The sequence below is a fragment of the Dysidea avara genome, chromosome 1 (assembly GCF_963678975.1).
Source record: "Dysidea avara chromosome 1, odDysAvar1.4, whole genome shotgun sequence".
Lineage (NCBI taxonomy): Eukaryota > Metazoa > Porifera > Demospongiae > Dictyoceratida > Dysideidae > Dysidea > Dysidea avara.
Genome location: NC_089272.1, coordinates 7,159,949 through 7,182,837, shown reverse-complemented (window position 1 = coordinate 7,182,837; position 22,889 = coordinate 7,159,949). Strand labels below are relative to the sequence as shown.

Genomic DNA, 22,889 nt, shown 5'->3' with positions numbered 1-22,889 from the left:
ACAAATTCTCTTGAGAAAGCCTCAAAGCTGCTCTTCATTTTAGCTGTTTTTCAGTTGTTAAACGCATGAAAACCCCAAAGAGAAGGTACTTTTACAAAGTCTGAGGAAAATTGCCACACCTGTATTTCAGTCCGTCAAAAAGAAACCACCTCAGAGCAAAGTTTACCTGTGCAGAAGTTTAATACAGACTTAATTTCGCTTTTACCTCATATGTAAAAGCTGCTTGTACTAATTTTAACGATTTTGTTCACGTGGGTGCGTACAAACAAACATAGGTAGATAGGTAGATAGGTACACACACACACACATACACACACACACACACACACACACACACACACACACACACACACACACACACACACACGCACACACACTTTTACAAAAACAATTTCAGTAAACCAGGTACATGCCCACAACCGGCCTTTGGCAGGCTGTGGGCGTGTGCCTGGTTTAAAAACAACTGTACACAGGAACATTGTATGTATACTGTATGTACTGTACATGTGTACATATTGTATAAAACTTACAAGCTATTCATCCAAAATGTCAGGATCACATATTCAGACAGCAACAACATAAACAAAATAGAAAACAACCATATCAACACATGTTGTATTTGTAATCTTGTACTATGTAGGTGTTAACAAAGTTTAAACAATTGATGTTGTGCTAATTCTAAAAAACAGGTGTTCAGTTAAATAATGCTTTATCAATGAACAACTGATAACATTAAACAATATATACAGTACCAAAATATTAATGTTACAAGACACACGGTAGTGTGTTGTGTGGTTGAAAAAGTCAGTGTACCACACCTTGGGTATATTGACAGGAAGAAAGAAATACATAACATTTCTGCTTTTTCACATACTTTACAAAAATTAGAATAAAACACAAACCCTTTAATCAATTTCCGTGGATGGAGTGAGTGTATGACGGTAAGTTCACGTACAATTAGAGAATAATTGGATTATTGCATACAGCTTTGTTTAAAGTACAGTGCATTTAATGATGGAGTGCAGTATTATCCTTGTTGTACTCTACACAATGCTATACAGTGGTACCTCCATTATCTGAATGCCTGTGTGCTAATGCAATCTCAATAGTGCTCAGGCAAGTGAATTACGTAGTTGGAAACATATGTGACCCGCTGAGGGAAACCTGACTTGTTTACATTTTCCTCCAACTTCATTTTATGAATTTTTTGTTGTCTAGAGGGAAAAACCAATGGGAATTTAAAGTTTCAGCTTTTTTTGGTAAGTGCTTTCGGAGTTATAGGCTAGACAACAAGACGCTCGAGCAAAACAATCTATTTCTACAGTGCCTATATGGAAAATATTTACAGGTGCTCATTAAATAGATCATAAGTCTTGAGTGCAAAGGGCTACGGAGTTGGGACTTATGTCATTCTATTCACCATAAACTGGAGCATTCATCAAAGTATAGATTTTGTCTAAATACACCCATGCAGCAAGAAGGCCATTTAAGGATAAAAATGGCAGTTTTACTGCAATGTAAACAAACACATGTAACTCATGTTTGCTTCCCGGTACAGAAACAAAACAAAAATAGTCCTGCTCTCCACAAAGAGGTGAATCCATTGCTTTATTAAATTTAAGCCTTTCTTTACTGTTTACTGAAGAAATTAAAACACGCGTAAAGTTACTTTTGTAGCATGCATTTTTACCCAATGTATTTCAAATGTAAAACAGAATTATGCAAATATGTCGGGTTTTCATTCAGCAGGTCACATATTAATTTCCATACAGAGCTCCATTTAGTTAGACTAATAGAACATAATGAAATACTCTGTAATCAAAGGGCTCAATTCTACTGTGGTATTAAAAGTGATCTAAGGGCACAGGAGGGTTACCAATATACTGTATTGTTAAAATATTTATCAAAGTTTCTTGAAAATACAAAAGTTACGCATAAGCTATAGACTACATGGGCCTGCCAAGTTTATTGCAAGTTGCTGTTAGGCAATATGAGTGATATTCAACATGATTGCTACACTTACAATTATGTCTACAACATTGCTCAACCAGCTGAAATTCAGTAATTCTCAAAAAAGAGTCTGTCACAATATGCTTGTATACCTCAACAGAACTTTATGCAATTTCATAATTATATAAGTACAACACAATACAATTGTATACACACACCCTCAAGCACTGTCTTCCAAACTAATACCACATATGCCATTTGGAGATTACACATATCTTACAAAATAATTATGTGGATAGGATGATTCGCTTCTGTGTAGGGTCGAGCGATATTATTGTTTTAGTAAATATCACCCCACTTGGTGGTGTAAGTAAACATACATGTTAGTTAGTAATACTGTACACATGCTAGTACAACATGTATGTATACTATATGTACTGTACATGTGTACATATAAAACTTACAACCTGTTCATCCAAAATGTCATTATCACATATTCAGGCAGCAACAACATAAACAAATAGAAAACAACCATTCATTCAGTATCAACACATGTTGTATTTGTACTATGTACAGTATGTGTTAACAAATTTTAAACAAGTTGATGTAATTGTGCTACTTCTAAAAACAGCAGCTAATGCTACCCTTATAAGGAATCAAAAAGCCATTGATAAAATATACTGTACAAAATATTATAAATACATACAATTGATTCATTACACCTGGTTTGCCAGGGACACCTTTAAATGAAGTGCAGTGTATTTATAGTGATCTATGTATGGTTTACCAATATACTGCATTGTTAAAATATTTATCAAAGTCTCTTGATAAAATTTAATGTGTATAATAGACTTGATGGGTATGACAAACTCATTACAAGTTGCTGTACTTCTTCCTGCTAAAACATTGTTTAAGTAAACCAGGTGTGTACCCACAGCCAGCCAAATAACTAGCTGAAAGTGTATGCAAACTTTGTTAAAAATTTCAAAACAAAGCTGATGCTGTGTTAATTACCTCTAATAATCATGCACCAGCTAATACCATACCTTGAATTATGCAACTCTTTATCGAGACAAATGACATACATGTAATGACACATTTTTCAAATTCTTTTTTATTAAATAGTTATAATCTACTTAGCCAAGTGTATGATCTGGCAAAGTTTCTGCCTTGAATGCCAGTAACTTTCAGAGTTAAACCCCTACAAAGTAGTAACAACAGTGAGGTTTATTTATCCACTACATATAGTACAAAGGTAAAGGCAAATTCAGTGAAGAAAAATTGATCACGTACTATCACTTCAAGCAGATGTAAAGAAATGTCCATACATATACCTTATGAACAGTATACTTGTTATTTTCTGTACCTTAAAACTTGTTTCTTCATGTGGGTGTGTGGACAAACATGCATACATGCAGACACATTGATTTTCCAAACCAATTTTAGGAACTTGTAATACGCATGGTTTATAAACTTATCACAAGAAACTATACATCATCTAGATTAATTGTAAGTGGTACTGAGAGAGGAATCAGTAAACTATTAGCATCAACATAAAGGGGATAGAGTAATGGGTTGTTATGGTACTGCGATATAGGCAGAATGACTATTTTGGATCATGTGCTCAAATAAAACACGTGAGCTGCATTGTTGGTACCTGTTGCAGCAGGTGGGTAGGATGTACTCTTAATGCAAGCAGATTTTTGTCCTTATTACATTCCGGAGATATTAATGCCACATAAGCTGACACTACAAAAAGTGGAGTCGGCATTTTATCCCCAAATACGTAGTTGTACTATAGCATCCCAAATCACCTCATTACCCATACAAGTGAAGCCTAGGCTGGACAGGTGAACTTGCAATTCAACAGCCAAGACAAATCATTCCAGTGTACATATATGCAACACAGACTAGGCATAGTAATTAAGACAAAGCCATACAATGTCTACAAGCACCTATTTGCTCAAAATTAAGTATATGGGAGCCATAAAAGTTTGAAGGCATCTGTAGACTATAGAGTAGTGCTGTGCACCCAATACCACAGCACCTGTATACTATGGTGCAAGGAGCTAGTTAGAGTTAGAGACTGTAAATTCTGGTAGCCGCCATATGCATAGATTGCATAACAGGCCACCATATAATACAGTTTTTACAACAAAGAAAATGTGACTGACTATAATATGTTCGCGTTGAGCTGAATCCTGGGTTGTTGGTTAAGAAGCCATACAAGATCAAAGGCTTTAAACATAATGTTCATGACACATTTATTCGTAAGCCCATGTTACGGGCGCGCACTTAATTGTTGAGAATATGGCGTCCAGTGCATCGTCAGCGAGTGCAGAGCGAAACCCTCTTGAAAAGAAGTTCAACAGCCAAACGAAGTATTTACTTATGAAACTATGGGAGTACTGTAAGCAAGAAGCGAAGAAATGTAAAATTTCTATCAACATCACGGAGAGAATCTCGAAGGCCACCGGTATTGTATGTAATGCCTTCTTTGCTGGGTTTTGGTATACATTATTCCACGCAGGGATTTCAAGGACATCCATTGTAAGAGTTACAATGGAGCACTGCAAGAAAGGCGGTTTATCTATGCCAAGAAAAAGGTACAAAAAGCACTTTGCACAAGCCCGCTTAATTGTAATTGTCAGGTACAAATGTTCACGAGTCCATGTTGATGCAGACAGTTTTGACCGAGATTCCACCAGACAAGATCCATTCATTGTACGGAAGGAAGGAAATTTATCGCTCTCAAAGATTTGGCAAGTTAATTTTGAACCCTGGAACTTTGTCACGTACTCCGTCTTACGCCAAACTTAAGAATGATGGTGTTTTCTCTGGGGGTAAAACATAGCTTTAAAGAGTGTTGAGTGATATGGGATTTAAGTACAAGACGATTAATGACAAGAGGTTAGCATTGAAACTGTTTGTGCTTTAATGTCACTACACATATATGCAGGGTATGCTATGAGCATCGTCCATCAGTATCATAAATATTAAAGACGAATGAAGTGCAACAGAACTGAAGGAAGACCAATTGTGCATTTAGATGAAACTTGGGTAATGAAGAACTTCTAGAGCAATTCCTCATCCAAATCAGCAGTGATAGTGAAGATGGCGATGGTGGTATTAATAAATCTTCCACTAGCACCAATGGGTCCAAGTCTTCTTCTGGGCTTACTTCATCTGATGTAAGATTGTTTGATATTTGCAGCATTGGTGTTACAACTTGATTTTGTTCCCCAGGAGTCATCAGGTAGCTGGGATTAAACTCTGTGAAGTACATGAAAATACAGATGAAGTGTAAGTGTGTGCACTTTAATAAAAAAAATATCATTGCTTTATTGTGCTAGCAGAAGTTGAACATACCATCCCTTGTATATTTAATCAGTGCAGGAGTGTTTGGAAGTCACTACAGGTACTATCAGCCTAAATTCATACAAACAGTATTACTTCATTTGTTGAAACTTTTAGAATTTTTTGGGAATGTAAATGCAAAAAAAAATGCTGGCTGGAAAAACTGTGTACATGTGTGGCGAAGTGATGAGAAAAGGATTAAAATGACAAATTGACTAAATGGGAACAGAAGACGATAGGCAGCTGTGTGGTGAATGTGAAGTAAAATACATGTTGTTTGGCTCACTTGCAGGAACACCAATGCTGCATAACAGATTTTGAGCTGTTATAATTTGGTTTTTTCTCTTTTGAGGCTGAAGAAGTTTTTTCCCTGAATATAAGCAGGCCACTTATCTTCTAAATACAGTGCAACAGTGGCCCCAGCTCTTCTACTTATACAACTCTGTTTTATACACACAAAAACTGTTTTATTTTTCTTGCAAAAGTGCCTCTTACACAATGGATGGTGAAATCATGCGTGTTGAGGGCGGGTGTGTGACGTCTGGCTTCGCCACAAACATGTGTCAACATGAACATCAAAAGGTTGCACTTTAGAGGCTTCTTCATTGAAAATGTATGGCAAAACTTCACAGTGTCATAACTGGAGTGTCATACATTCGAATGAAGCGCTTTTAATATATTTTTAGCGGATTGAGAAGCACTATGTATCGAGCAATACAGGAGGCCCGTGCGATGTAGCAATCGTAAGTTATTAATCGTTTTTGAGGGTTCAGCTCAACGCGAACGTACTATAATAGCTGCAAAATATAATCAACCAGTCTACCACTAGAGTTTTTGTGGTTGATCATCTGCCCTGGGTGTTTGGAGCTAGGTACTGGAGATCTGAGCCAGTCTCACACTCCTACACACTGTGTACTAGTTGGTGGTAATTTTCCACTGTATAACTGAAAAACCTGATAACACTTCATGGCAAAACAGTGGATAGAGAAGATTGACAGGTAGCTGGACTCCTAGAGTTCTGGCAATGACACACTATATAACCTCAGACCCACTCTTCCAATAGAATAAAGGGGCATGGCCTTTCTTCCTTCCTGGCTTAACCCAATTTGGCTAGATCACAATTGGATGCATTAGATGAGTAACAGACAATTGATCCCAAATGAGAGACAGTTTGAGATCTCTACTTAGATCTCCTCTTTGGACTCGAATCTGCTCCCAAAATCTTTACTGGTAACCTCAGTTGTCGATTTACCTCCAATAACCACCAATGAGTAATGATTTGTGGTCTTACAACACTTAACAACCGACAAGTAATCTGTTGAGACAACATCTGTAATTCTCCTCATTTGAGAGGATGACAAATAATTGTCCTGACTTGCACAAATGTTGAGTTTCAAATCACGCACAGCACATGCCATTGCAGGTCTGTTACTAGACAATGGAGAAAAGTTAATGGGTAGTGGGGAATGTGTGAAGCCGTGGGTGCTAGAAAGGAGGGAGGCAGCACAAAAATACAAAATAAGTGGGAGGTTCACTACTTGCATTTTGTACAACAAAGTAAGTCCCATTCTGAATGGCTTTATGGCATGATCCACTTGCTTATTCACAGCACTGGTGTCAAACCCAGGGGCAGGTTCAGAAGCAAACAGCCCTGGTACAGAACAGTGTTATGCAAAAATTCATAGCAACCACGTAAATGTTAAGTTAATTATACAAACATATGGATCAACAATATGGATCAACACTGCTAACCTTCCAGTACTGTTAAGGGTGCTCACGGATATCTGAAGCCATACAATGCATGATTTTGTACTGTCTCTTACAACCAGACAACGTGTAAAATGAATCTATATGGTACTTATATTGGTAATGGTTCCCCTTCTCTTCAACACAAACCAAACAGAATTTTGCTAGCCTTTACCGTTCTATAGCTACGTGAAATTCTTTCCAGAGCGCTTAAATCGAAACTAGTCCTTCATCTTTACCACTAGAGCGCTGAAAATTGCGCTAAATATACTAAAGGTTACAACTCACATATCTATGAAAAGTATTAATCCATAGCTTACATTGATAATAAGTAAGCGCTGAAAGTGTGTTTCACTAACTAAACCCTCACGTTTCCATCACCTTTACTCACGAAGCCATAGTGCTATGACAACATCTTTTCATAGTCCTGTAGAGAATTTATCTGTCTATCTCCGTGCAAAATTTGAAGCTTTTACGGCTATCACTCAAAAACTAGTTTTATTTTTAGTAAACATGTGCAAAGATTGCGTGCGCCCAACATTATTGATATGTACCACTCTGCGTAGGCAGTTCAAAGGCACCGCCAGTGCCATAATTTGTATATTGCACTGCTGCAGACCGCAGCGAGTGCATTATAACTTATAACGCACTGGTTGCGGTTTTGTAGATCACAACGAGTGCATTATAAGTTATAAATGCATTATAAGTTATAATGCACCGAACACAGTGCAATATACAGATATTGCATTGGCTGCGGTTTTGTGCAGCATAGCACAAGTGCCGGTGGCGAAGACCACTACAACACCTCACCTAATAGGTTGAAAAACACTACACAGATCACTCGAATTCTTTTATAGCCTGACATGTAAAGGTCGATCGTGGGCCACAACGTCACCAATACGTATAATGTTTACAAGCAGCCAATGGCGATCGAAAAAGCCAACACGGGTGGCCACAACTCTAGTCTACATATAAACGTACTTATATACCTTACTAGTCTGGTGCCATCTTAGCCCAGATTAAACTGTAGTCCACTTCGACAATGACTCAATAAAACAAATATATTCTAAATAATGCTAACCTTTACGTTCGATTGTGGTAACCAGTTTTGTCATGCCACCAGATTTGAGTTTAGCCAGTGTGAATAGTAAGAATTAGACTAGTATCGTTTAGTAGTTAGGTTTTATTTACTTAAACCGTCTATTTAGCTGCTTTTTTTCGCTCGAGAGAATCACTATGGCGATTAGTCTGGTGCTTAGTCTATATGGCACGCTGGCATGCTGAGCACCACATGATGAGAGTGGAACAGCGAATGCAGGTTAGTGATATAACCCATAGCGTACTAGCTTTCAATATCTCAGGTGGCTGCAGTACTGCAGGGGGAACGTCATCGCAACTTCAGGCTTGGTTACCCACAATCGATGTTAGAAACCTGGCCTTTATAAGTGTTACAGCTGTCTTGTGAGACTCTCCCCACCTATTAGGTGAATGGTACATAACAGTTATACAATGTGCACTCGTGCTCTGCCTGTATAAACGCACTTGCCTTCAGGTCTGACGGCCCTCAGGCTCGTGCGTTTATATCAGGCAGACACTCGTGGCCGTTATATAACTATATAATAATAACCACACAAATTCCTATTAACCGCAATCACCAACTTTTCAAAATAACATGTTATAAATGCTGTTCAAAACACAAAGAAGCTCTGTCTTCACACATGGGAACAGCTTCTTGCTACGCCTGGAGTCTTCAGCAAGTCGCTCTTCGTTAGGTTACGCTAGGCACGCCATCATCAGCAGCTTGTAATGCCTTGTGATTCCAGCTGGTAACATAGTCCCATACATAAACAGCTTACAATTACAATACAAACTACCAGCATACCCTATCACTCAAAAAAACAAGGCAAGAACGCATGTTAGCTACAAGTGAAACATGCGTTCATACTTGTCGCCTTATAATAACACTTACTTTTAGACTAATTCATGCTAGTGTAACTTTTGATCCATCAGACAATCATTTATCATTTGCTACCACTTCAGCGACAATTTTAAAGTAAAAAAAATGCTGCTCTTCCTTGTGTTCTCTGGCGCAAACACAGGCGCTTAACATGGATACTACAAGTATGCGTAGTAATGCCAATTATGATGCAACAGCCACATGTGGTTTCTGGGCTGGCACTTAAACGGATTCAAATATCAGCGAACACCCTTAACCCTTAAACGAGCATGAACTTTTAAGGAATTAGTCCTGAATGCGCACAGAACATTTATGGAATGCGTGTTTACACAAAACAAACTTATATGGTGAGGTAAGACAGCCTTTCCTAAATCTATTAGCCTAAAACCATATATCAGTAGAAAGCTTATTCATTGATCTACTTGGGGAAGGCTAAATAACCACTCGCTTACTTGTTATAAAGCGAAGAAGATCGATGTCTCCCTTTAGCGCAACACCACATTCTTCGCTTCAATCATAGTTTCGATTGTGGGTTTAGTCACGTGAGCTATATATGGCCTGATTCGCCATTGAATGTCCATTCGAATAGTACTTGTTTGAAGCAAATCGGACGAACTGTCAAGGAGTTATGGATCATTTTCTAAAGGTATGTAATATATTTTTTTTGTGATTAGTTGTTGAAAATTATTTTCACGGTGATTTTTGGTCTTATGCTTTGGTCGTGGGGTAAACCCCTAGGTATCATTTTAATGCTTATTACATCACGAGTAGAATGGCACAAGTTACAAAGCCATATGGTAAACATTTCAAACGTTACAGCGCTTTGTTTACAACCATGCGTAAAAGCCTATATATAGGCTTATGAATTTTCAAGACCATGCGTAATCTGCCTATATATAGGCTTATGCGCGTTTAAGGGTTAAGATAATACTCCACATTGACACTACTGCTGCTGGATGAAGTATCAATTGATCACACTCATTTAATAGATAGCAACAATTAAGTGACACTTGGCTTGATTATGTAATATCGAGCTCTAAAATAGTTCACATAGACTATATATTTCTCTAAATAACACACCTGTAGGATATCCCAATGGGCAGTCCTTACAATCATTTCATCAACACATACGTAGCTACAAGTGTGGCAAAACAACACAGCATGAAAGGAGAGAAACTACTCAAGGGGACCCTTGTGTATCTATAGCTCTAATTCCTGTCATATTGCATTCAATGGTTAGACGTGACTTCCACCAACTTCGGGAAACCAAACACATGGGCCTGGAAACCCAATGTTTCTTCTCGGTAGAATTAATACAAACATTGTGTGGATTCTAAGGAGGCTTGTGTGAAAGAAGGAGTAATATTTAATGCCATGCTTGGGGTGTCCATGGGATGGATGCACAGAGGCCATCCAGCCACCATAGTCCCCACTGTCCCTCAAGAGGATAGCGCAATGCAAACGATTCCCATCCAGGGTCTCCGAGTTGTGATCAGACATGTCCAGGAGGGAGCTGGTCACGAAAGGAGACTGGTATCTTTGTGGCCTGGACAATAGAACATGTGCACATAAATTACTCACTGTTATCACCAACCTACATTATGGATAAAATATTTCATACACAATATCCCTATGTGTTGGAAATTGATTGTAAGGTCAGTGGTTATGATCCAGGGCAACTTGTTGTCCTCCTTATTCAGTCTTCCATGACATTCAGCAGCATTACAGAGCATAGTAGCCACCATAGTCATAAAATGTAAGGCATCAGCCGGATCTGGTATTCTATGAATGAAGTTATTGGACAGAGTTCTAGTACAGCATTTAAAGAGCAGATACTGGTCACATGAAAGGGGGCTTCTATGGAATCAATTGGGCCTTTGTAGGAAAGGAGTCATAAGGACTTCAGTCAAGGCCTTCTGCTTGCCTTGGAATGATATAGCTATATGGTCAAACTTGGTTTATGCAGCTATGGCTTAGAATATACGGTGGCTCTATCCCTAATACGAACAGATTCACTGATACCTTGTTCATTCTAGCTTAAAAACTGGTTGTACAGGTGATCATGAATACCACAAGTAAAAGTACTAATGGCAATTTACTACTGCAGTACAGGTGACTGATATAGGTAGGCTGGCACAACATAGTAAACTGTTAACCTCAGAGGTAAACTTAGGCATGCCTTTGTGGTCAGTACAAGCCAACTTAATTATGGGCGTCTGGATTCAGTGGAATGGAATGGTGGAATGGACTGGAATGGTGGACTGAAATGGAATGATGGAATGGAACGGTACTTTGGTGATATAAATTGGTGGTCACCACTTTATAAATACCACTTTCTAACAAAGATCACCTCTTTATAAAAACCGTTTTACTTTAATGTCTAAATTGCTGCTATTTTGTTGTCTTAGAGTGTATTCCCATGCAATGGTCTTAATGATCAGTTGTCACGAGTGATATCTGATGTGTAATATTGCAATATACAAAAACAGCTTGGCTGTACAAAAATGATGTCCCCATCAAACTAAAAGTAACACGACACCCAAAGGAGCTAATATCTGGGTGAGGCCAAGAAATACTAGCAAATATTTCGCTATATTGTATAAAAATTTGGTCCTTTATCATTGACTCGTACAGTCTTGCTGCATTCCTAGTTAATTCCCTGTAACTCTAATTGTCTAGTAGTTTAGCCGCCTTTATTCTCCTCTATAACGCCGGACTATTGAGAAAGGTACCAATTTACTAGCCTATTAGATTTACAGGAAATTAATTAGGAATACAGTCAGACTGCACAAGTCAATGATAAAGGACCAAGATTATTGTAAATTATACTTAGTTGCCAGTATATATTAACATTCATTTCTTGGCCTCACCAGATATTAGCTCCTTTAGTTGCCAGTTGTTTTTAGTTTCGTGGACACATCTTTTTTGTATAGCCAAGCTGTTTTCGTATGGATATATAGCTATTACTGTATTATATCACAAATCAGATATCACTGGCTTTTCTAGGGGACATAACATGTGGCACACAATTCATCAATAAGACTATCTTATAGGGCTCTAAAACAACAATTCAGATATTAAAGTAAAATGGTCTTTGTAAAGAGGTGGTCTTTGTTATAAGGTGGTCTTTTTAAAGAGGTGACCACTAATGGAAATTACCTAAGTACCGTTTCATTCCATTCCACTATTCCATTCCATTCCACCATTCCAGTCCATTCCAGTCCACCATTCCATTCCGCTGAATCCAGACGCCCACTGGAAGGTTTAGGGTGGTACCAAAGTGACCATCAACATCCTGTCTTGCAATAACAGATATTACAACCACATGTTTACACATGCTTTGAGGTTATGTTATGATGTTAACACTTGTCAGCAGGGGTAATTTATGGATTACAAAGTTGGTGGGAAAAAACTGTTTTAAAGGTTTCTTAACCAGTTCTTGGCTGACCTATACAACACTGGTTAATAACTGGTTATTTGTACACTGGTGCACAGCACTAAAAGGAATGTAGACAGAAAGCTTTTTAGCTTAATATGTGTGACTGTCTCAGCAAAAACCCAATTTTTTGCATTTTGAGAAAAACTAACTTCGTATAATTAAGCATGCTACAAAGAAAAATATGCAAGATATTATCAGTCCATTACTCAGAGAAGGAAAACTCAAATCAATTAAAACTATACACGATTTTATTTGCCTGCTAATGGAGAATTCGAAACTCTTTGTTTGGTTTCTATAGACTGAACAGTATGTGTGTCTGTACATTTGTTTACAATGGGGTAAACGTAAGCAAGATTGTTGTAATTAAACCACCTTTTGTAAGTACCTGGAGGGAAAAGCTATACCTCGGTTGATTAGCTCATCCATGGTGAACCTTTTAAGCCGGATTCCAACATTGTAGACTAATACAAACAGAAGTAATGGTTGTGAATATAATTGCCTGTATAGTATAGTCTATTGTCTCACACTATAATTCTAAACCTATTCATCACAAAAGGCTGAAACGTTGGTGATCCACTCCTTGGACACTATAGATAATGCTGAGAAAAAAAAATCAAAAGTTGTGTAAACAAGTTGGATTTTTGCAAGATAGTCACATATAGATTTAGCACCTGTAATGGTGTGTTTTAGTATACCATTAGCAATTGATATGATGCCATGAACTAGCCTGAGTTGTTCCACCACAGTGTGATAAGTTGCGTACGTAGATGTCACTGGGTGATAATTAACTTATTATCCAGTAGTAGAGAATGCTACTCTCTCTGGTTGTATGGTAGTCACAACCCACTTTAACATACTCACATATTGGGATTAAATATTGTTTTAGGTGCTTACATACCACCTCTTTTGGCTGTGTAACTACATACATACATGTTAGCGTAGCAATAAAAACAACTGTACAAAGGAACATCTGTATGTACTATACATGTGTACATATTCTATAAAACTTACACCCTGTTCATCCAAAATGTCAGGATCACATATTCAGACAGCAACAACATAAACAAAATAGAAAACAACCATATCAACACATGTTGTATTTGTAATTTTGTACTGTGTACATGTAGGTGTTAACAAAGTTTAAACAAACTGATGTTGTGCTAATTCTAAAAAAACAGATGTTCATTTAGTTAATGCTTTAACAATGAAGATTAAACAATGCATACAGTGCAAAAATATCAATGATACAAGACACACGGTAGTAGGCCTGAGCCTATTATGCTTTTGAAATAGCCTATTATGCTTTTGAGCAATGCTCCAATTTTTACCTATTACGTATGCTCCAATTATTCCCAGGTGTGTCCCATTATACTCCAAATATGCTCATAAAATTGTGTCTTGACTGCTCTATTAGAGTACCCTATGCATCAGTGAATTTTCTATTCGGATATTCAATTATGTTGTAACTGTTCTATTAGAGTATATCGATCTTTAACTAATCTTTTCTTCACAACGTAGCTGTAAATCTGATTTTTAGCTAGTTTGTGCACTACCCCATTCTGCATCATGCAAAATAGACACAGTTTCAGCTTCTCTGATGACCAATGCACAAAAATTGTGCCTATATGCTGGCATTATACTCAATGCTTTTGGCTACCTATTATGCTCCAAAATTATGCTGGCATAATTGGAACCAGGCCTACACGGTAGTGTGTTGTGTGGACGAAAAAGCTAGTGTACCACACCCTGGGTATATTGACAGGAAGAAAGAAATAACATTTCTGCTTTTTCACATACTTTACAAAAATTAGAATAAAACACAAACCCTTTAATCAATTTCTGTGGATGGAGTGAGTGTATGACAGTAAGTTCACGTACAATTAGAGAATAATTGGATTATTGCATACAGCTTTGTTTAAAGTTCTGTCCATTTAATGGAGTGTAGTATTATCCTTGTTGTACTCTACACAATGCCATACAGTGGTACCTCCATTATCTGAATGCCTGTGTGCTAATGCAATCTCAATAGTGTTCAGACAAGTGAATTACGTAGTTGGAAGAATATGTGACCCGCTGAGGGAAACCTGACTTGTTTGCATTTTCCTCCAACTTCATTTTATGACTTTTTTGTTGTCTAGAGGGAAAAACCAATGGGTGGTTAAAGTTTCAGCTTTTCTGGTAAGTGCTTTTGGAGTTATAGGGGTAGACAACAAGAAGAGCAAAACAATCGATTTGTCAGTGCCTATACGGAAAATATTTACAGGTGCTCATTAAATAGATTATAAGTCTCGAGTTCAAAGGGTTACAGAGTTGGGACTTATGTCATTATATTCACCATGAACTGGAGCATTCATCAAAGTATAGTTTTTGTCTAAATACACCCATGCAGCAAGAAGGCCATTTAAGGATAAAAATGGCATGTTTTACTGCAACGTAAACAAACACATGTAACTCATGTTTGCTTCCCGGTACAGAAACAAAACAAAAATAGTCCTGCTCTCCACGAAGAGGCGAATCCATTGCATTATTAAATTTGAATCTTTCTTCACTGTTTATGAAGAAATTAAAACATGCGTAAAGTTACTTTTGTAACATGCATTTTTACCCAATGTATTTCAATGGAATTTATCTGTAAAAAAGAATTATGCAAATATGTCGGGTTTTCGCTCAGCAGGTCACATATTACTTTCCATACAGAGCTCCATTTAGTTAGACTAATAGAACATAATGAAATACTCTGTAATCAAAGGGCTCAATTCTACTGTGGTATTAAAAGTGATCTAGGCGTATACAGGGTTACCAATATACTGTATTGTTAAAATATTTATCAAAGTTTCTTGAAAATACAAAAGTTACGCATAAGCTATAGACTACACGGGCCTGCAAAGTTCATTGCAAGTTGCTGTTAGGCAATATGAGTGATATTGAACATGATTGCTACACTTACAATTATGTTTACAACATTGCTCAACCAGCTGAAATTTCAGTAATTCTCAAAAAAGAGTCTGTCACAATATGCGACTTCATAATTACATAAGTACAGCACAATACAATTGTAGACACACACCCTCAAGCACTGTCTTCCAAACTAAATACTAGTTAAAGCACCGCCGTGCATACAACATGGAAATAAAAGCACGAGGGCATGGGCGAGAGACTAATATAGCACGAGGCGAAGCCGAGTGCTATATTAGGCTCGAGACCATGCCCGAGTGCTTTTATTTTCATATTGTACAAATGTAGTGGTGCTTTAACTGGTTTAGAGTGCTTTCTTGCCGTCTTGCTTGGAGCATTCATTTCGTGAATTCAAACCACGTCAGTTTTCAGCCATCAGACAATCGTTAAGTGTCTATGTTGGTAGTAATATAAACACATAGTATCTTTTTGGCTACTTTAGGCGATTAGAAATGTTATGCATGTGATCTTGTTTTCGTATTTATTTTCCAACCAATGCGTAACTGTTCTTTAATTCCATAACTGTACTTTATCGTGACGCAAATGAAAAATATAGCACACTGAGATTACACATACGTAACTTACAAAATAATTATGTAGATAGGATGATTCGCTTCTGTGTAGGGTCGAGCGATATTATTGCTTTAGTAAATATCACCCCACTTGGTGGTGTAAGTAAACATACATGTTAGTTAGTAATACTGTACACATGCTAGTACAACATGTATGTATACTATATGTACTGTACATGTGTACATATAAAACTTACATACTGTTCATCCAAAATGTCATGATCACATATTCAGGCAGCAACAACATAAACAAATAGAAAACAACCATTCATTCAGTATCAACACATGTTGTATTTGTACTATGTACAGTATGTGTTAACAAATTTTAAACAAGTTTATGTAATTGTGCTACTTCTACGAAAAGGAGCTAATGCTATCCTTATATAAGGAATCAAAAAGCCATTGATAAAATATACTGTGTGAGTGATTAAGTAACATAATCACACGCTTGTAATCACACTTCTTCCTGCTAAAACATTGTTTAAGTAAACCAGGTGTGTACCCACAGCCAGCCAAATAGCTAGCTGAAAGTGTATGCAAACTTTGGTAAAAAATTTAAAACAAGCTGATGCTGCGTTAATTATCTCTAAAAATCAGGCACCAGCTAATACCATACCTTGAATTAAGCAACTCTTTATCGAGACAAAATCCGACATACATGCAATGACACATTTTTCAAATTCTTTTTTGTTAAATAGTTATGTACCATGAAACCACCTAACTTCAAAGGCAAATTCCAGTGTACATATCTTATAAACCCTGGCTGGCCATGGTCCATCTAAGTTAAACCATGGCTGGCTATGGTACATTTAAAATAAACCATGGATGGCTATGGTACATTTAAATGTACCATGGCCTTGATATCTGATGAGGTAATGTTGTTTGTTTTTATAAGAATCCTGGCAGTATTCGATTGTGGGAGTTTATTATTACTCACGTGATGAAAACCATGAACCCGATTTTGTATTCTACAGCACTCATACGAAGGCAATTCGACACCCTTACCACCCTATGAGTTGACAAACGGAAGTTTAAAGTGAGAACTAGTGTCACGGTTAATTTACAATTGCGTGTCCACGTGTTTGATTACGTACCATGCCCACTTTTCGTATATCACGAGGTATACACTCTACAGTGAAGCATACCCCTCTGGATGTTTATAAAACATTGTAAATAGTGGTTAAACGATGTAGCAACTTTGAAACACTTGTTAAATCGCAAAATTGAGCGTTTCCGTGATATTCATAGGATTTGCCCATTTATGTTAACAAACATAACTGCAACGTTACTTGCTGCTGACCCATAATCGAATTTTACAAAACTCTCTATATAATAAATCCAGCGGGTTGCCTCGTATTGGCTTGGGTGGTTAGTCGCCCACCACAGTAGGCTATTAGCCTACATGGTACATATCAGTTGTATCACGTGCCCTCGTGATTTGCTTGATATGTACACCCACATTCTCGGGCCCAACGGCCCTCGAGCTTGGGTGTACATATCAGGCAAATCACTCGGATACATGATACAACTATTACATAATCTACTTAGTCAAGTATATGATCTGGCAAGGTTTCTGCCTTGAATGCCAGTAACTTTTGGAGTTAAACCCCTACAAAGTAGTAACAACAGTGAGGTTTATTTACAAAGATTGTAAAACTCCTCTTGAGTAGGCAATTAAGAAGGTTATTTTCTGTACCTTACAACTTGTTCCTTCATGTGGGTGTGTGGACAAACATGCATACATGCAGACACATGGATTTTCCAAACCAAGTTTAGGAACTTGGCATACGCATGGTTTATAAACTTATCACAAGAAACTACACATCATCTAGATTAATTGTAAGCAGTACTGAGAGAGGAATCAGTAAACTATTAGCATCAATATAAAGGGGATAGAGTAATGGGTTGTTATGGTACTGTGATATAGGCAGAGTGACCATTTTGGATCATGTGATCAAATAAAACATGTGAGCTGCATTCTTGGTACCTGACCTGGATGTGTTCTTAATGCAAGCACATTTTTTATCCTGACTACATTCCGGGGATATTCATGCCACATAAGCTGACACTACAAAAAGTGGAGTCGGCATTTTATCCCCAAATACATAGTTGTACTATAGCATCCCAAATCACCTCATTACCCATACAAGTGAAGCCTAGGCTGGACAAGTGAACTTGCAATTCAACAGCCAAGACAAATCATTCCAGTGTACATATATGCAACACAGACTAGGCATAATAATTAAGACAAAGCCATACAATGCCTATAAGCACCTATTTGCTCAAAATTAAGTATATGGGAGCCATAAAAGTTTGAAGGCATCTGTAGACTATAGAGTAGTGCTGTGCACCCAATACCACAGCACCTGTATACTATGGTGCAAGGAGCTAGTTAGAGTTAGAGACTGTAAATTCTGGTAGCCGCCATATGCATAGATTGCACAGATTAGCTAACAGGCCACCATATAACACAGTTTTTACAACACAACAAAGAAAATATGACTAATAGCTGCAAAATATAATCAACCAGTCTACCACTAAGAGATTTTATGGTTGATCATCTGCCCTGGATGTATGGAGCCAGGTAATGGAGATCTCAGCCAGTCTGAGCCGGTCTCACATTCCTACACACTGTGTACTAGTTGGTAGTAATTTTCCACTGTATAACTGAAAAACCTGACAACACTTCATGGCAAAACAGTGGATAGAGAAGATTGACAGGTAGCTGGACTCTTAGAGTTCTGGCACTGACACACCATATAACCTCAGACCCACTCTCCCAATAGAATAAAGGGGCATGGCCTTTGTTTCTTCCTGGCTTAACCCAATTTGGCCAGATCACAATTGGATGTATTAGATGAGTAACAGACAATTGATCCCAAATGAGAGACCATTTGAGAGCTCTACTTAGATCTCCTCTTTGGACTCAGATCTGCTCCCAAAATCTTTACTGGTAACCTCAGTTGTTGATTTACCTCCAATTACCACCAATGAGTAACGATTTGTGGTCTTACAACACTTAACAACTGACAAGTAATCTGTTGAGATAATTCTCCTCATTTGAGAGGATGACAAATAATTGTCCTGACTTGCACAAATGTTGAGTTTCAAATTACGCACAGCACATGCCATTGCAGGTCTGTTACTAGACAATGGAGAAAAGTTAATGGGTAGTGGGGAATGTGTGAAGCAGTGGGTGCTAGAAAGGACGGAGGCAGCACAAAAATACAAAATAAGTGGGAGGTTCGCTACTTGCATTTTGTACATCAAAGTAAGTCCCATTCTAAATGGTTTTATGGCATAATCTACTTGCTTGTTCACAGTACTGTGTGCCAAACCCAGGGGCAGGTTCAGAAGCAAACAGCTCTGGTACAGAACAGTGTTACACAAAAATTCATAGCAACCACATAAATGTTAAGTTAATTATACAAACATATGGATCAACACTGTTAACCTTCCAGTACTGTTAAGATAATACTCCAAATTGACACTATTGCTGGATGAAGTATCAATTGACCACACTCGTTTAATAGATAGCAACAATTAAGTGACACTTGGCTCGATTATGTAATATTAAGCTCTAAAATAGTCCACATAGACTATACATTTCTCTAGATAACACACCTGTAGGATATCCCAATGGGCAGTCCTTACAATCATTTCATCAACACATACTTAGCTAAAAGTGTGGCAAAACAACACAGCATGAAAGGGGAGAAACTACTCAAGGGGACCCTTGTGTATCTATAGCTCTAATTCCTGTCATATTGCATCCAATGGTTAGACATGACTTCCACCAACTTCGGGAAACCAAACACGTGGGCTAGGAAACCCAATGTTTCTTCTCAGTAGAATTAATACAAACATTGTGTGGATTCTAAGGAGGCTTGTGTGAAAGAAGGAGTAATATTTGATGCCATGCTTGGGGTGTCCATGAGATGGATGCACAGAGGCCATCCAGCCACCACAGTCCCCACTGTCCCTCAAGAGGATAGCGCAATGCAAACGATTCCCATTCAGGGTCTCCGAGTTGTGATCAGACAAGTCCAGGAGGCAGCTAGTCATGAAAGGAGACTGACATCTTTGTGGCCTGGACAATAGAACATGTACACATGCATTACTCACGTCAAGTCTGTTATCACCAACCTACATTATGGATAAAGTATTTCATACACAATAGCCCAATGTGTTGGAGATTGATTGTAAGGTCAGTGGTTATGATCCAGGGCAACTTGTTGTCCTCCTTATTCAGTCTTCCATGACGTTCAGCAGCATCACAGAGCATAGTAGCCACCAGAGTCATAAAATGTAAGGCATCAGCCTGATCTGGTATTCTATGAATGAAGTTCTTGGACAGAGTTCTACTGGCCGTGCCAGGGGAAAGGTTTGATTAAAGCAATACTACTTGTATGCCATTGACAACATTCTCATAATACAATAATACATTCGGTCCTGTCACACTGCAACCACTGGTTGCTACCTTCACTAACTACTCATATAGTCTAGGAGACCAAATGTCACCTCCAAAGTGATTGATTCAGCAGAGCATAGGGTTGCTACATACGTATTTTCAGCTGGCAAGCTTTGCTTCCAAGAAAGGACATCGAAGATGACCTTCCTCTGTCTAGGGATCCAGTCACGGGAGGGGACTAGCACCACATGTACTATTCCTTTTTATCACCAGGTTATGATGGTTGGTTTGTCATGCACAATATCTCAATGAACTAGAGATTGACTGGACATCGATCACACAGCTAAACAGTCATTAGCGTCATACACTGCTGTGTGCTACCACTGCAAAGGGTCAGAAAAGCTTGCATGTCTACTCACACTGATCCCTTCACATCTATGCACCATGCCAGCAATTCTGTGAATGTGTTTCTTGTTAGAGTTTATAAACCATAATCCTTCTGGCCATGCCAGTAATAGGATGGACTAGGGTATAGGGCAACACCACTTGTATGACTATGATTATCACTTATATCCTACTGTAGCTAATAACAGTGCTAACCTGCAGAATGTTAAAAGGACTATACCAAGAGTTGTTGAGTTAGCTTGGAGTGTGCATTAAGCCTGCGACCACATAGCAACCAGTATCAGCCCATCAGGCACTAGTTTATTTTATGGCTCCCCATACATCATGTTGGCCCTCCAGGTAGAGTTCTGATAATAATAATAATGATGATTTGAATATTACAAAACAATAAATAAATAAATAAATTTTATAAAGTTGTTTGGTATCTATTATGTAAAATTGTCTGTATTATGTTATATTCTGCATTTTTATGTTTGCATATGTCCCAGCTGTTCTCATTGGTGACAGTGAGAGGCTGGTATGTACGTATGACTTGTATGTCCAAACTGTATTTTATTGGTCACAGTGAGGGATTGGTGGGTAGATTAACCATGTATACCTTCATTGGTCACAGCAAATGTTTGGTATGTATGTCCTGGGTGTACTAATAGGTTGTCATCGCTCACAGTGAGAATGGTTAAATAATGTTTACTAGGCCAATGAGAAATGTGGAAATAAACAGTGAGAAGGAATTGTACACTTGCTATAGTTCATACTCCATCTTCTGTAGGTTTACCAAGAGAAGGAGTCTGGAAGCTTCTGGATGAACTTGATAACCCCAAGTTAAGAGACCTGGTTAGTAACCCACCCGATACAATCCTATGCAGTCAAGCTGATGTGTACAGTCAAAAAGTATCTCAGAATATGAATGTCATGATCATGGGCATCTTCAATTCAGCTTCTGTCTGTCCAAGGCTCACCATTTTGTTTTACTGCAACATCTAGGGGAGACAACCAAATCTTAGGCTTATGTAAATAAGCCAAGCTTAATCATGTGTACACTCAAGTTCTGGCTTTGCAGCCCCTTCATCCCATCTGTTTGTGAGAGATATTCTAGAAGGGCTTCAGTGTAAATTGGCTAAACCTATTGTGAAGAATTGTGAAGAAAGAACCACTTACAGTTGAGATGCTGGAGGCAATGGTCAGAGATGAGAATAGCTCAGGCACCCTATCAGACTTCAGGCTGGTGGTGACTGCCTGCTTACTTGGCTTCTCAGGATTCCTACATTGCACTGAGCTGGTAGCCTTGAGACCATGTGATTGCTCAGTTGCAGCAGAGATGCTTAAAGTCAATATTATGAAGAGCAAGAATGACCAATTGTGCTGTAGTAAGGAAATGAGATTCTTCTATCTCAGACCAACTCCAAGATTTGTGGCTGTGCTGGAGCGATACATGGCCAAGACAGGCATGAGATGGGTGGATGATTGCTTCATATTTCAGACAATCAAAAAAACAAAGAATGGGAAATCCCTGAGGCAGTCTGGTCGGATAAGCTACTCCTACACATTGGATCTATTCACGAAGATGTCTACATTAGCCTTTGAAGCCACGGAGTTTGGGCTGCACAGTCTGAAGTCAGGAGGAGCTAAAACCACAGCTAATGCTGGAGTCCTCGACCAATTATTCACGCATCACAGTCGGTGGTGATTGGAGAACACAAAGGATGCACACTGTATGTCAAAAATAGTGTGCAGAACAGGTTGCAAGCTTCCAACAAATCAATGCTCTTCTTATTAAGGACTGCTTTGATGTGTTTATGGGGTCATCAGTCATCAAAACATTATCCGATAACATCTAATGTCAAACTGCATGGCCTACTCCTAGGGCTGCCTTGACTCTGGCACCCTTGAGTAATTTGTTCAGTAACTGATAATTCCCAGCTGTCCAGTACTTAACAGCCAGTGCTGGGAGTGGTGGCAAGGGCAGTGCATCTAATCTGAGAAATGAAAAAACTTAATAAAATATATATTTTTTAAAACTGTGTATGTGATTTCCCATCTCCCAGTCCCTAGTATGTGGCTCAGTTTTATCACTAACCCCATTGGTCAACCAAAAAT

The 22,889-nt window shown here is 38.2% G+C and overlaps 1 protein-coding gene and 1 long non-coding RNA gene across 2 annotated transcripts in view; one reads left to right on the top strand and one right to left on the bottom strand.

Moving 5' to 3' along the window:
- LOC136254385 (N-alpha-acetyltransferase 50-like) overlaps window positions 1-22,889 on the bottom strand; it is a 314,728-nt gene that overhangs the window by 197,159 nt on the left and 94,680 nt on the right. The window lies entirely within an intron of this gene.
- Window positions 4,910-5,426, top strand: LOC136254598 (uncharacterized). Its single transcript, XR_010700567.1, has 3 exons — window positions 4,910-5,141; window positions 5,197-5,253; window positions 5,307-5,426. It is a non-coding gene; the product is annotated as an uncharacterized lncRNA (long non-coding RNA).